Below are 9,729 nucleotides of genomic sequence, written 5' to 3' on the forward strand. Positions count from 1 at the left end.
AACCAGCCAAGCCCACAGCCCCTCTCCTTTTTTTCTCCCACCTGGGGCAGCTCTGTGGGCAAGGAAACTCAGCCTAACCAGGCTGGTCCTGTGGGCAGGGAATTGGAGAACCAGATAATCATGCTACCTGATTTTCTGGAGAAAGGACACAGGCAGAGACGGGGGAAAGGCAGGCAGCAGAATCAGGGGCTCAGCTGGAAGGTAAGTGGCTTATATATTTGGCAGCAGATCTTCTAAAAAATCGTACTAGCCAAGAAACAGGGCAATAACATACCCAACATGTGACCTGACCTAGCCGAGCACCTTCAAAATATCGGCCTGGGGTGGGGGTGGGGGTGTCATGATCTAGACTGATGAAAGTCTGACCTAACTGCCTGATTGAAATCATGTTGAAAACAAGAAAACCCTCCAGAAATCTCCTGCTGGATCAAAGAAGTCCCAAAGTCACTTGACCTTTCACCTCCAAAGAACCCAGCATCTTTAGTCTAAGGGAGCCCAGGACCAGCTTTGATTTCAGCACTTGGCTCTTGCAGATTGAATGCACGGTCATCGGCCGAGGTCACCTCTCAGAAGTAAAGTGCTAGAAAGAGCATCACTTAAGTGATTATTTTCCACATGACTGAAAGGAATTAAAATAGCCCTCTCTATGGGTACGCAGTGGCACAGGGCCTAAAATAGAACCTCAGCACCCAAAACACAGTCTCCCATTGCTCAATCTGTACTTCTCAATAAAAGGAAAAGCAAGAAGATTAAAGAGGGTTTTGTCATTTCTAAAGGAGGTGAAGTTGGTCCATAGCATTTTCTACCTGCAGGAACAAAGTCTGGGTTAGACAGAAGGGAGCCCTGTTATTAAGAGCCTGGAGGTTTTTTATCAGGACAAGATTTCTGGCTTCCAGCAGAGGCTCAGCATTCAGGGCCCTTTGTGAGCTGGTCCCCACCTTCTTTCTAGCAGAATCTCCTCCCATAGGAGATCTCTGTGCCCCCGGAGAATTAGCATCCCAAAAAGGGACCAGCAGTGAAGCCACACAGGGAAGTTCACAGTCAAGAAGAAAACAAACAAACAAAACAAAAAACAAAAAACAAAGCTCAGTTTAGAACTTAATCCAAATAAAAAACAAAAGAAAAAAATCAAATGAAATTTTTTTAAAAGATTTTATTTGACAGAGAGACAGCGAGAGGGAGGGAGGGAGAGAGAGAGAGAGAGAGAAAACACACAAGCAGGGGGAGTGGAAGAGGGAGAAGCAGGCTTCCTGCTGAGCAGGGAGTCAGATGCGGGGCTCATTGCGGGGCTCCATGGAGGACTCTATCCCAGGACCCTGAGATCACAACCTGAGCCAAGGGCAGAGGCTTAACAACTGACCACCCAGGCACTCCAACCAAATGTATTTTAAAAGCAAGAGTAAATATTGAGCAAAATAAAAACAAGGTCATAACTGAAATCCTGTGCTAATTCTTTTTTTTTTTTTTAAAGATTTTATTTATTTATTTGACAGAGATCACAAGCAGGCAGAGAGAAAGGCAGAGAGAGAGGAGGAAGCAGGCCCCCCCGCTGAGCAGAGAGCCCAATGGGGGGCTCGATCCCAGGACTCTGAGATCATGACCTGAGCCGAAGGCAGCGGCTTAACCCACTGAGCCACCCAGGCGCCCCTCCTGTGCTAATTCTTAAAGAGTAAGTCTCACGTGGACTGTCTTAGAGCATGATAAATCCTTCCGGTTAGCATTTGGTGATCACAGTGCTAAAGAGGATGTTTTTGCAAACATACCTTATTGATCTCTCAAGGGCTTAATTCTTTGATTTTCAAAGAACTGATTTTTGAATTCAGTTTTACCCCTTCTCTTCATCAGGTCTCACGGTGCCAGACCCTCATCTATTACTGCCTTGACATGTCATTCAAGCAGTTCTCCAACATCACTTGCACACTCTCTCACAAGAGTTCCAATTTCACTTTCCACTCCTTGTCCTGTACGGATTTTTGCAAAACATCCCAGGAGCTGGGAGAGACAGACGACCAAGACCTCAGTGTTCCTGGAGCCGGGCTAAACAGCAGGGTTGAAAACAGAGGGAGAGATGACGGCGTGGGACCTCAGTATGTAAGTGGCAAGTTCATTACTGAACATCTTCGTCTGATGATGACTTGCTTCCCCTCTGTGACCTGGAAACTGTGGGGAATCAGGTACCAGAGATGCTGATAGTCTGACTCTCTGGAGACTGTGAACTGGTTTTTTATTTCTCTCCATTTCCCCCATTCTCTCTCCTGGGAAGATACCCTTGACCTACCCCTGTTTTCTCCTTTATAAGTCTTTCCGACAGAGCTAGGAGTTATCTCCTTCAATGTACCTTCCCTCAACCACCACCACCCCAACCCCAGTCATTAGTAACCTCCATGCCTCAGGTATTTTATAGGGATGCTTCTCTCTCCTGGCCCTGCTGATCTGTGCCTTTACGCACGGGACCCGTGAGAACACCAGCTATACCCTCCACTAGGCTGCAAGTCTCCAAGAGGAGTCTCACTACATCTCTGCATCTGCCACAGCACTTCCGGACACACAGTGCCTTGCCCCTTGGAGGGCACTTAATTAATACCAAAGGAGAAGCTAGGAGGTCATGAATCAACAGGGCTGCCCACTAATGCCATCAAGGCCACTCCTTCACTTTGTTCATGATGGTCACCAACAAAGTAAACATTCTTCATCAGAGCGCTGAGTTCCTGAGGCCTTCTCCAGATGGGTGGTTGCGACCCAGAGAAGTTAAGCAAGCTGTCCAACATCACACAGCTCTTCTCTTCCTCCAATCCACCAGTGGCTCACAGTGGCCCTCAGCATGATTTACAAGGCTACGTAGGATACATTTAATACCTGCCTGTCTCTCAAGCATTATCGTCTTCTATCATCCCCCTACACCTCTTTCCTTGAATGAGCCACCATCCCTGATCAGTCATACTCTTTCACACCTCCAAGCCTTTGGCACACATGGTGTTTTTCTCCCTGGCATGCCTTTTCTGCCTCCTGCCTGGTGAGTTCCAGCTCACTCCACAAGTCTTGGCCATGAAGCAAAGCCTGTCTGTAAATACTCTTCTAAGGATTCAGTTTTGTAGTTTTATAACCTGGGTTCAAATCTCTACTCTGCTACTGACCTGCTGTGTGACCTTGGCAAAGTCACTTCACCTCTTAGGGCCTCGGTAAAAGGACAATATGAGAGGGTGCATGGAGACTGCTCAAAGCAGTGACTGGCAGATAGCAAGTACTCACTCTGGACAGCTGGGAAGATCTCAATAGCCTTCCAAGACCCAGGGAGGGAGTCCAGCCACACCTCCACCTCCCCCCTCCCCTCACAGTGCCACTGTGCCGGGGGGCTCTCGGACACTTGAGTCTATGGGCACGTCTGTGTTGCTAACTTTATACTCCCAGAGTCTGGCCCCTAGCTCCGGTCCCAAATTTCACCACATACAAGGCTTAAATCTTGTCCTGAGTATATCACACGGCAAACTTACCCCATGTCAACAGTCGCAGAGCCACAGCCTCTGGAAAAAAGCCCAAGGCAGGGGCGCCTGGGTGGCTCAGTGGGTTAAAGCCTCTGCCTTTGGCTCAGGTCCTGATCCCAGCTCAGCAGGGAGCCTGCTTCCTCCTCTCTCTGCCTGCCTCTCTGCCTACTTGTGATCTCGGTCTGTCAAATAAATAAATAAAATCTTAAAAAAAAAAAAAAAAGCCTAAGGCAAAGGCTGCTGTTACTATGGATAATTACTTAACAAAAGAATAGGATCTTAACCTGCTGCAGTGTGAGATCCTTTGCCCACACCTTTCACAGGCTGCCCTGTCCCCCTGAATCAGCAGTTTCCCTGGTGCAGCCCCAAACACATCCGAATACAGGCAGCGACCCCCTCCATGGCTTCTGGGTTTCGAAAGCCTGAGAGATGGATCAAAAAGGGTTTCTGAGGGCCCAGTTTAGGAGAGTATCTGGATCTTCCTTAAAGACATCTATATCCAAGGTCAGGGACAACTTGGGTTTGCAAAAATTGCACCTAGATTGGGGTTTCTCAACTGTGGCACCATGGACATTCTGGGCCGGCTGGCTCTTTGTTGTGGGGAGCTGTCCTATGCAAATAGGATATTTAGCAGCATGTGGGAGCCTCTAGCCATTCAAAGCTACTGCTAAGTTGTGACAAATAGAAGTGTCTCTAGACATTGACACATGCACCTGTGGGGCAAAGCTGCCCTCAGTTGAGAGCCCTTCTGGAGAAGTGAGACCATTCAACTCCGATGCTGCATTTACTGCCATAGTAAATCAATGAGGAACATTCTTAGCCACTCACCATACCTGCCTTAAAATGACATCTTCCAGTCCTCAGGGATTTTTTTTTTCCCCTAACTTCACAGTCTTGAAGGCAGTTGTTCTCAACCCTGGCTGCACAGAATCTCCCAGGGAGCATTTTAAAAATATAGATTCCAGGATACCTGCCCACAGATTCAGATTCAATGGGCCTGGGCCAGAGGCTGGACAGGCGTATTTTTTTTTTTTTTTTTTAATTCCCTAGGCGGTTCTAACATTCAGCCAAGATGGAGAAGCACTGCCGGAAGACACTGAATTTGCTTCCATCTCCTTATCCTCTGAATCTGGCAGTGTTAAAAGCCAGTGAACCAGAAAACCAGAATGAGGTTAAGGGGATTTAAGTAACATCCTTATCCTTGACAAGGAGACATCCTCAGCACACTCCATTTCTTGGCCTGCAGATGACTTGCTAGAAAGAATGGAACTTAAGCCTGTAATTATGCAGTTTGTCCATGGCCTTATTGATCTAAATGGTGCCTTCCCATAAAGCTTTCTGGGAAGATGGAAATGTTCTCTCTTTGCACTCCCTAATACAGTAGCCACTGGCCACTCATAGCTATTGAACACTTGAAATATGGCCTGTGTGACTTAAAAGAATTTTAAATTTCACTGAATTTGAATTTGATGGCCACCATATTAATAGCATGAAAAATATTTGTGTCCCTGCAGGGTCACAGAAAGAAAGTCCCATAGCTTGCTAAATGCCATGGAACAATGAAAATTTACAAAAATGTGTGCCTTAGAATACCTTAACAGTCTTAAAATTATCAAACAAGATCCTAACTTACCTTCATAGTCACATTAGGAGACATTAAAAAAAAATTTTTTTTTCAACCTGCAGATATTCCAAATGCTTAGTTTTGAAGGAGACATTCCTGGTCCTTTACTTTTGAATACTCATCACTGTAAAAAAGTGATCTAATCACCAAAATAACCAGGAGTTGCTAAAGAATATGACACAGGGAAGGTGATTTCTACTCTGAGCCGCTTACTGGTATACTACGGAAAAACACTCACCCCAGCTTTCCATCCCTCCAAATCCAAAGCAAACCTTTGATTCAAACCTCTCACCCCCAAGATAAGCCTGAACCAACACACAGTACAAACCAAGGTCACCTCTAAAAACAAGCTATTTTTTTTTCTCTCGTATCAGTAAGTTTCAGTTATTTACAATTGCACGAACTGCATTCACACACTCATTCTAGGTGTGTGAAGCCTCACAAAACTCAAAGCTCATAGATTTTTAAAGCTAAAAATCAGAAAGACGATTCTTTTTGCCAAGGCAATGGATGGTTTAGAGTCGAAGAAAGTGTCACAGGCCTTTCTGAGTACACACACAAAATGCTTCCCTCAGGACACCTAGCTGGCTCAGCTGGTGGAGTGTGCAACTCTTGATTGTGGGGTTGTGGGTTCAAACCCCACATGGGGTGTAGGGATTACTTAAAGTCTTTAAAAAAAAAAAAAAAGCTTTCCTCTCCTTTGGTGAGATTCCTCTGGCCCACTTCTAAGCAGTCAGTGTGAGTCACTGAGTAATGATTTAATGTCTCTAGTAATTCAAAGTGGGGGCCAACACTCACTCTTCATAATAGCTGCTGCTTACTGAGTGCTCAGCACAGGCTGGGCTGTGTGCTTTATCTTATCTAAATCTTCCCACTGCCCTCTGAAGCAGGTGCCATTACCAGAAGTTAAGGCTCAGAGAGGTGAGGTAATAGGCGTCTGGCCACACAGCTAGCAGTGGTAGCAGGGGGATTTGGACCCAAGTTTCTGATTTTCTGGTGGGAATCCTCTGGGTTAAAAAAAAAAAAAAAATTATGTAATTATAATGTTGGGTGACATGCTGAGCCATTCTCCCATGATCAGGCTGTAGCTCAATGAAGGGAGTCTGGTGTTGTGGGGTTCAGAAATTCTGAGCCTATCCTTACTTTGGAAACCGCACCATACACCCATGGACCTCTTTCTTTCTCTCTCTCTCTTTGTCCTGGGGCGTCACCAGGCAGATGGTTAGACGGGTACTGGGGAGTGCTTCCGATCCTGCCAGCACAGGTGCACCAGAAAGCATAGGCAGACACATGCAGCTAGAATTTCTCAAATGCCATCATGGGGGTAGAAGGTAAAGATCTCAGTTATAAGAGGAGGAATCAGAGGTGCTTCCCGGAGAGAACTGCTGAGCTGGAGCTAAGGGGCAGGTACGACCGAGGCATCAGATTCCAAGGAGGGCATTCCTAAAGGAGAGGACAGCCTAAGCAAAGACTGCAGCTCACCTGCCTGGGTTATAGCAAAGCAAGCAGAGCAGGAAGGGGGAGATCAGGATGCAAACAGGGAAGGGAAGAGAATCTCCAGGGCCTAGGCTGATGGGCTGGGGCAGAACTGGGAGCGCAGGAAGTAAGGACTTACCATCCCAGGACATGTTTAGCATCCCAGCCCTGGTACTTCCTAGCTGTGGGGCCTCCAGCATACCCCTTCTCTCTGGGCATCAGTCTACCCAGGGAGGACACCCAGGACCCCATGCTAGTCTGAGAACCCACTTTTAGAAAAATTGGTCCTAAGAACACAGGTTATCAATTTCTCATATTTCTAACTTTCTATGTTATGAAAATGTTGATAAAAATTTATTAGTTACAATTGGGTAAAAATTAAGTTTAATGGTTCAGAATAGGGGGTTTGAGGTCAGATTCCCTGTGTGTCCTGGGAAGAGGACACATTCTTCCTCTGGAGATGGGCATAACATTGGTACCTCCCTCATGCATGGAGATGTTGGGAGAAGAAAAGCAGGTAATCTTCTAAAGGTGCCAGACCTAGGGTCCAGCAGCCAGTATACTTGCGTATTCTATGTCAGCTATTACTTACAATATTATAAACTCTTAACTTCCAACCAGGTAGACTAGCCATGAGGGAGAGGAGAGGAAAATGCTGACCTCCAGTCCAAGCTGAAACCTCCTCTTAATCAACCAAACTCTGAGGCACAGGAAGGGCTCCAGGTACATATCCCAGCTTGCACAGTTTCTAGACCCCCCAACCCCTGCAACCTCTTGTTCTTCCCTATTTCATTCACTCTCTCAACTTGGCCTCCTCACTCGAATGCGGTTACAGGGGTGCACAGCTTGCATTGCTCTGCCCTGCAGCCAGCGTTACACAATCCCAGTTTCCAAGGCTGCCAGGAAGGCAGCGAAGGTGTAGGCGGGGGATGCTGGGGGTTGTGGGGCAGCACCGGGCTGTCAGGGTGGTTGGACCAGGATCCTAACTCAAGGGTTGGCGGGAGGAGAGGGCATGAGGCCGAGAGAACTGGGGCAGACTGAGGAAAGGTGAGCTAAAGGCGGCTGGGAGTAGGTACTGGCTGGGAGAGGTCCCCAGGGGCGCTGATATCTGGGGCGGGACGGGGGTAGGTACCATTAGCTGGAAGGTCGAACTGCAACCTTTCCTCAAGAAGTGGTAGAACGAGGGTGCAGGAGCCTCCAAACCATCCAGGCACCAGGAGGGGCGCACAGGGGCTGGTGCCGGAGCCAGAGGTGGGAGGCGGAGTAGAAAGAGAGTGCTGGTCCCCGATTCATCCTCACCTTGTCCCGGGGCTTAAGCGGTAGGCAGCCCGGGGAGTGAGGGCATCTGGATTCGGGAATGTCAAATCTGTCCAGGCACTGCAGGGGAGCGCGCTAGGGCTGATGCCGGAGCGAGTGAACCGAGCAGAAAGAGAGATGCAGGTCCCCGACCCATTTCGCCCCGTGTTCCGTTTGCAGGGAGGCCAGGCAGCCCCGATTCGGGAAGTGCAGGGTGGGTCAGCGGGCCCGAAAGGAGAGACCTCGGACACACACAACACCCCCCCACACCCCACTTTCAGGAGCGCATCCCCTGCCCCAGCCCGCCCCGCGGGCACACACTCTCTCTGACCTCAGGCGCAAGGGTCGCGCCGCCGGATCCGGACGCCGGTCCTCGGCCCCCAGTCCCGCTCGCGTCCGGCAGCAGCGCTCGTGCCCGCGCCGCTCAGTTCCCGGCGCCGGGCTCCGCTGGACGCCTTAAAGGCGCGGCGCGGCGGCCTGCGTCAGCCGACAGAAAAGCCGGCTCCGCCCGCGCCGGCCCCTGGCGCCGCTCCGCGGCTGTCGGGTCCGGTCTACCGCCCACCCGTCACGAGAACCCTCAGCTGCTCGGCTCCGCCGCTCCGAGCGTTCAACCCGGAGGGGCAAGTGAGGGTCTCGCACACCCCGACCTCCGCAACCTGCCGCCGAGCACCCAAGAGCTCCGGCCAGAGCGCCAGCGCCTACCGCGTTCGCGCGCCGCGCCAAGTGCGGAGCGCAGAGCCGGCCGCTCCGCCCCGCGCCGCCCCGCCCCTAAAGAGCTCTGGGGGCCGGGGAAGGGGTGGCGACCCGAGAAGCCACAGTTCCAGCGGGAGATGCCAGAGTTCGTCGAGGCATTGGTTCATGGTTCTGAGCACCTGCTGTGTGCCTGGTGCTGCCGGGCACGGGCCGTCAAAGTGACCGGATCTCTGCTCTCAGAGGGCTCCGAGGGACAGGCCCAGGTTCACAGGCGTGCTTAGCAACGCTGCCTTACACGTGTTGTCTCTTTTAATCCTGTAAGGTGGGCATTGTGATTGGCTTCCTTTCTCAGAAGAAAGATGAGGAGTTTGCCCATGGATTGAGCCTGTAAAGGACAGAATGGAAATTCAGACCCGGCACCTGGCTCCAAAGCTTCGGGGGCAAAATGGCAGTCTTGAAAGGCTTTCAGCCACCACTGATTAAATCCCCCTACGGTCATTTCTTCTTTTTAAGGACAGTTAAATCTCATTAGGCAAAAAAAAAAAAAAAGAAAAAAAGAAAATTAAAAAGAAAAAAAAAAGAAAAGAAAGAAAAAAATAATGAGCGGAGCATAAAAATTACCACCCTTAAATTCAAACGGTGTTGTCTGACTAGCTTATCTGCCACAGAGTCTGGATTTTTGAGCAGCTGGCCTCAGTTTCCCACTCCAGCATCATCTACTATTCAGGGCACCCAGGCTGAATTCTACCACTTTGGCCTCTGCATGGGCTGTTCCCTCTACCAGGAACTCTTCCTTTTCTGCTTGGCATGACTACTTCCTCTTTTCCATGCCTCAGCTTAAATGTCATTTCCTCCAGGAAACTTTCCTTAAGTTCCCTTTGGGCCCACACGGCTCTATGGACTTCTTCCATCTAAGTGTTTATTCATTGATTTAGTAAATATTTACTGAGCACTTACTATGTAATGAGCACTGTATGTGGGGTGAGGTGTTGGGGCTTGATGTCTTCTGCTACCCCAAATCCATGGCTTCCTTTTCTGCCTCTTAGTCTAGACCTAGGTGGGACCAGTGCCCAATAGGACTCTCTTTATATTTAAATCCACCCCAAAGGCAGCCTCCTGCCTGCCAAACCCTTCAGACTGGCAGAACCTGGCTGAGTT

The 9,729-nt window shown here is 49.3% G+C and overlaps 1 protein-coding gene across 4 annotated transcripts in view; it reads right to left on the reverse strand.

The window, feature by feature from the left end:
* The window catches only part of ABHD6 (abhydrolase domain containing 6, acylglycerol lipase), a 53,353-nt gene extending 44,723 nt beyond the window's left edge, over positions 1–8,630 (reverse strand). The window contains exons 1-2 of one of the 4 annotated variants that reach the window (XM_004738255.3): positions 3,492–3,598; positions 1,764–2,037 (exon numbers count right to left, since the gene is read on the reverse strand). The gene's annotated coding sequence lies outside the window, so the exon portion shown is untranslated. Of the gene's footprint in view, positions 1–1,763; positions 2,038–3,491; positions 3,599–8,209 lie in introns of those variants that run through there. The other 3 variants (XM_004738254.3, XM_004738253.3, XM_004738256.3) reach the window with 3 other exon arrangements.
* Between the last annotated feature and the right edge of the window lie 1,099 nt (positions 8,631–9,729).

Source organism: Mustela putorius, unplaced genomic scaffold (genome assembly GCF_011764305.1).
Source record: "Mustela putorius furo isolate JIRA1106 unplaced genomic scaffold, ASM1176430v1.1 tig00000095_pilon_pilon_pilon, whole genome shotgun sequence".
Taxonomy (NCBI): Eukaryota; Metazoa; Chordata; class Mammalia; order Carnivora; family Mustelidae; genus Mustela; species Mustela putorius.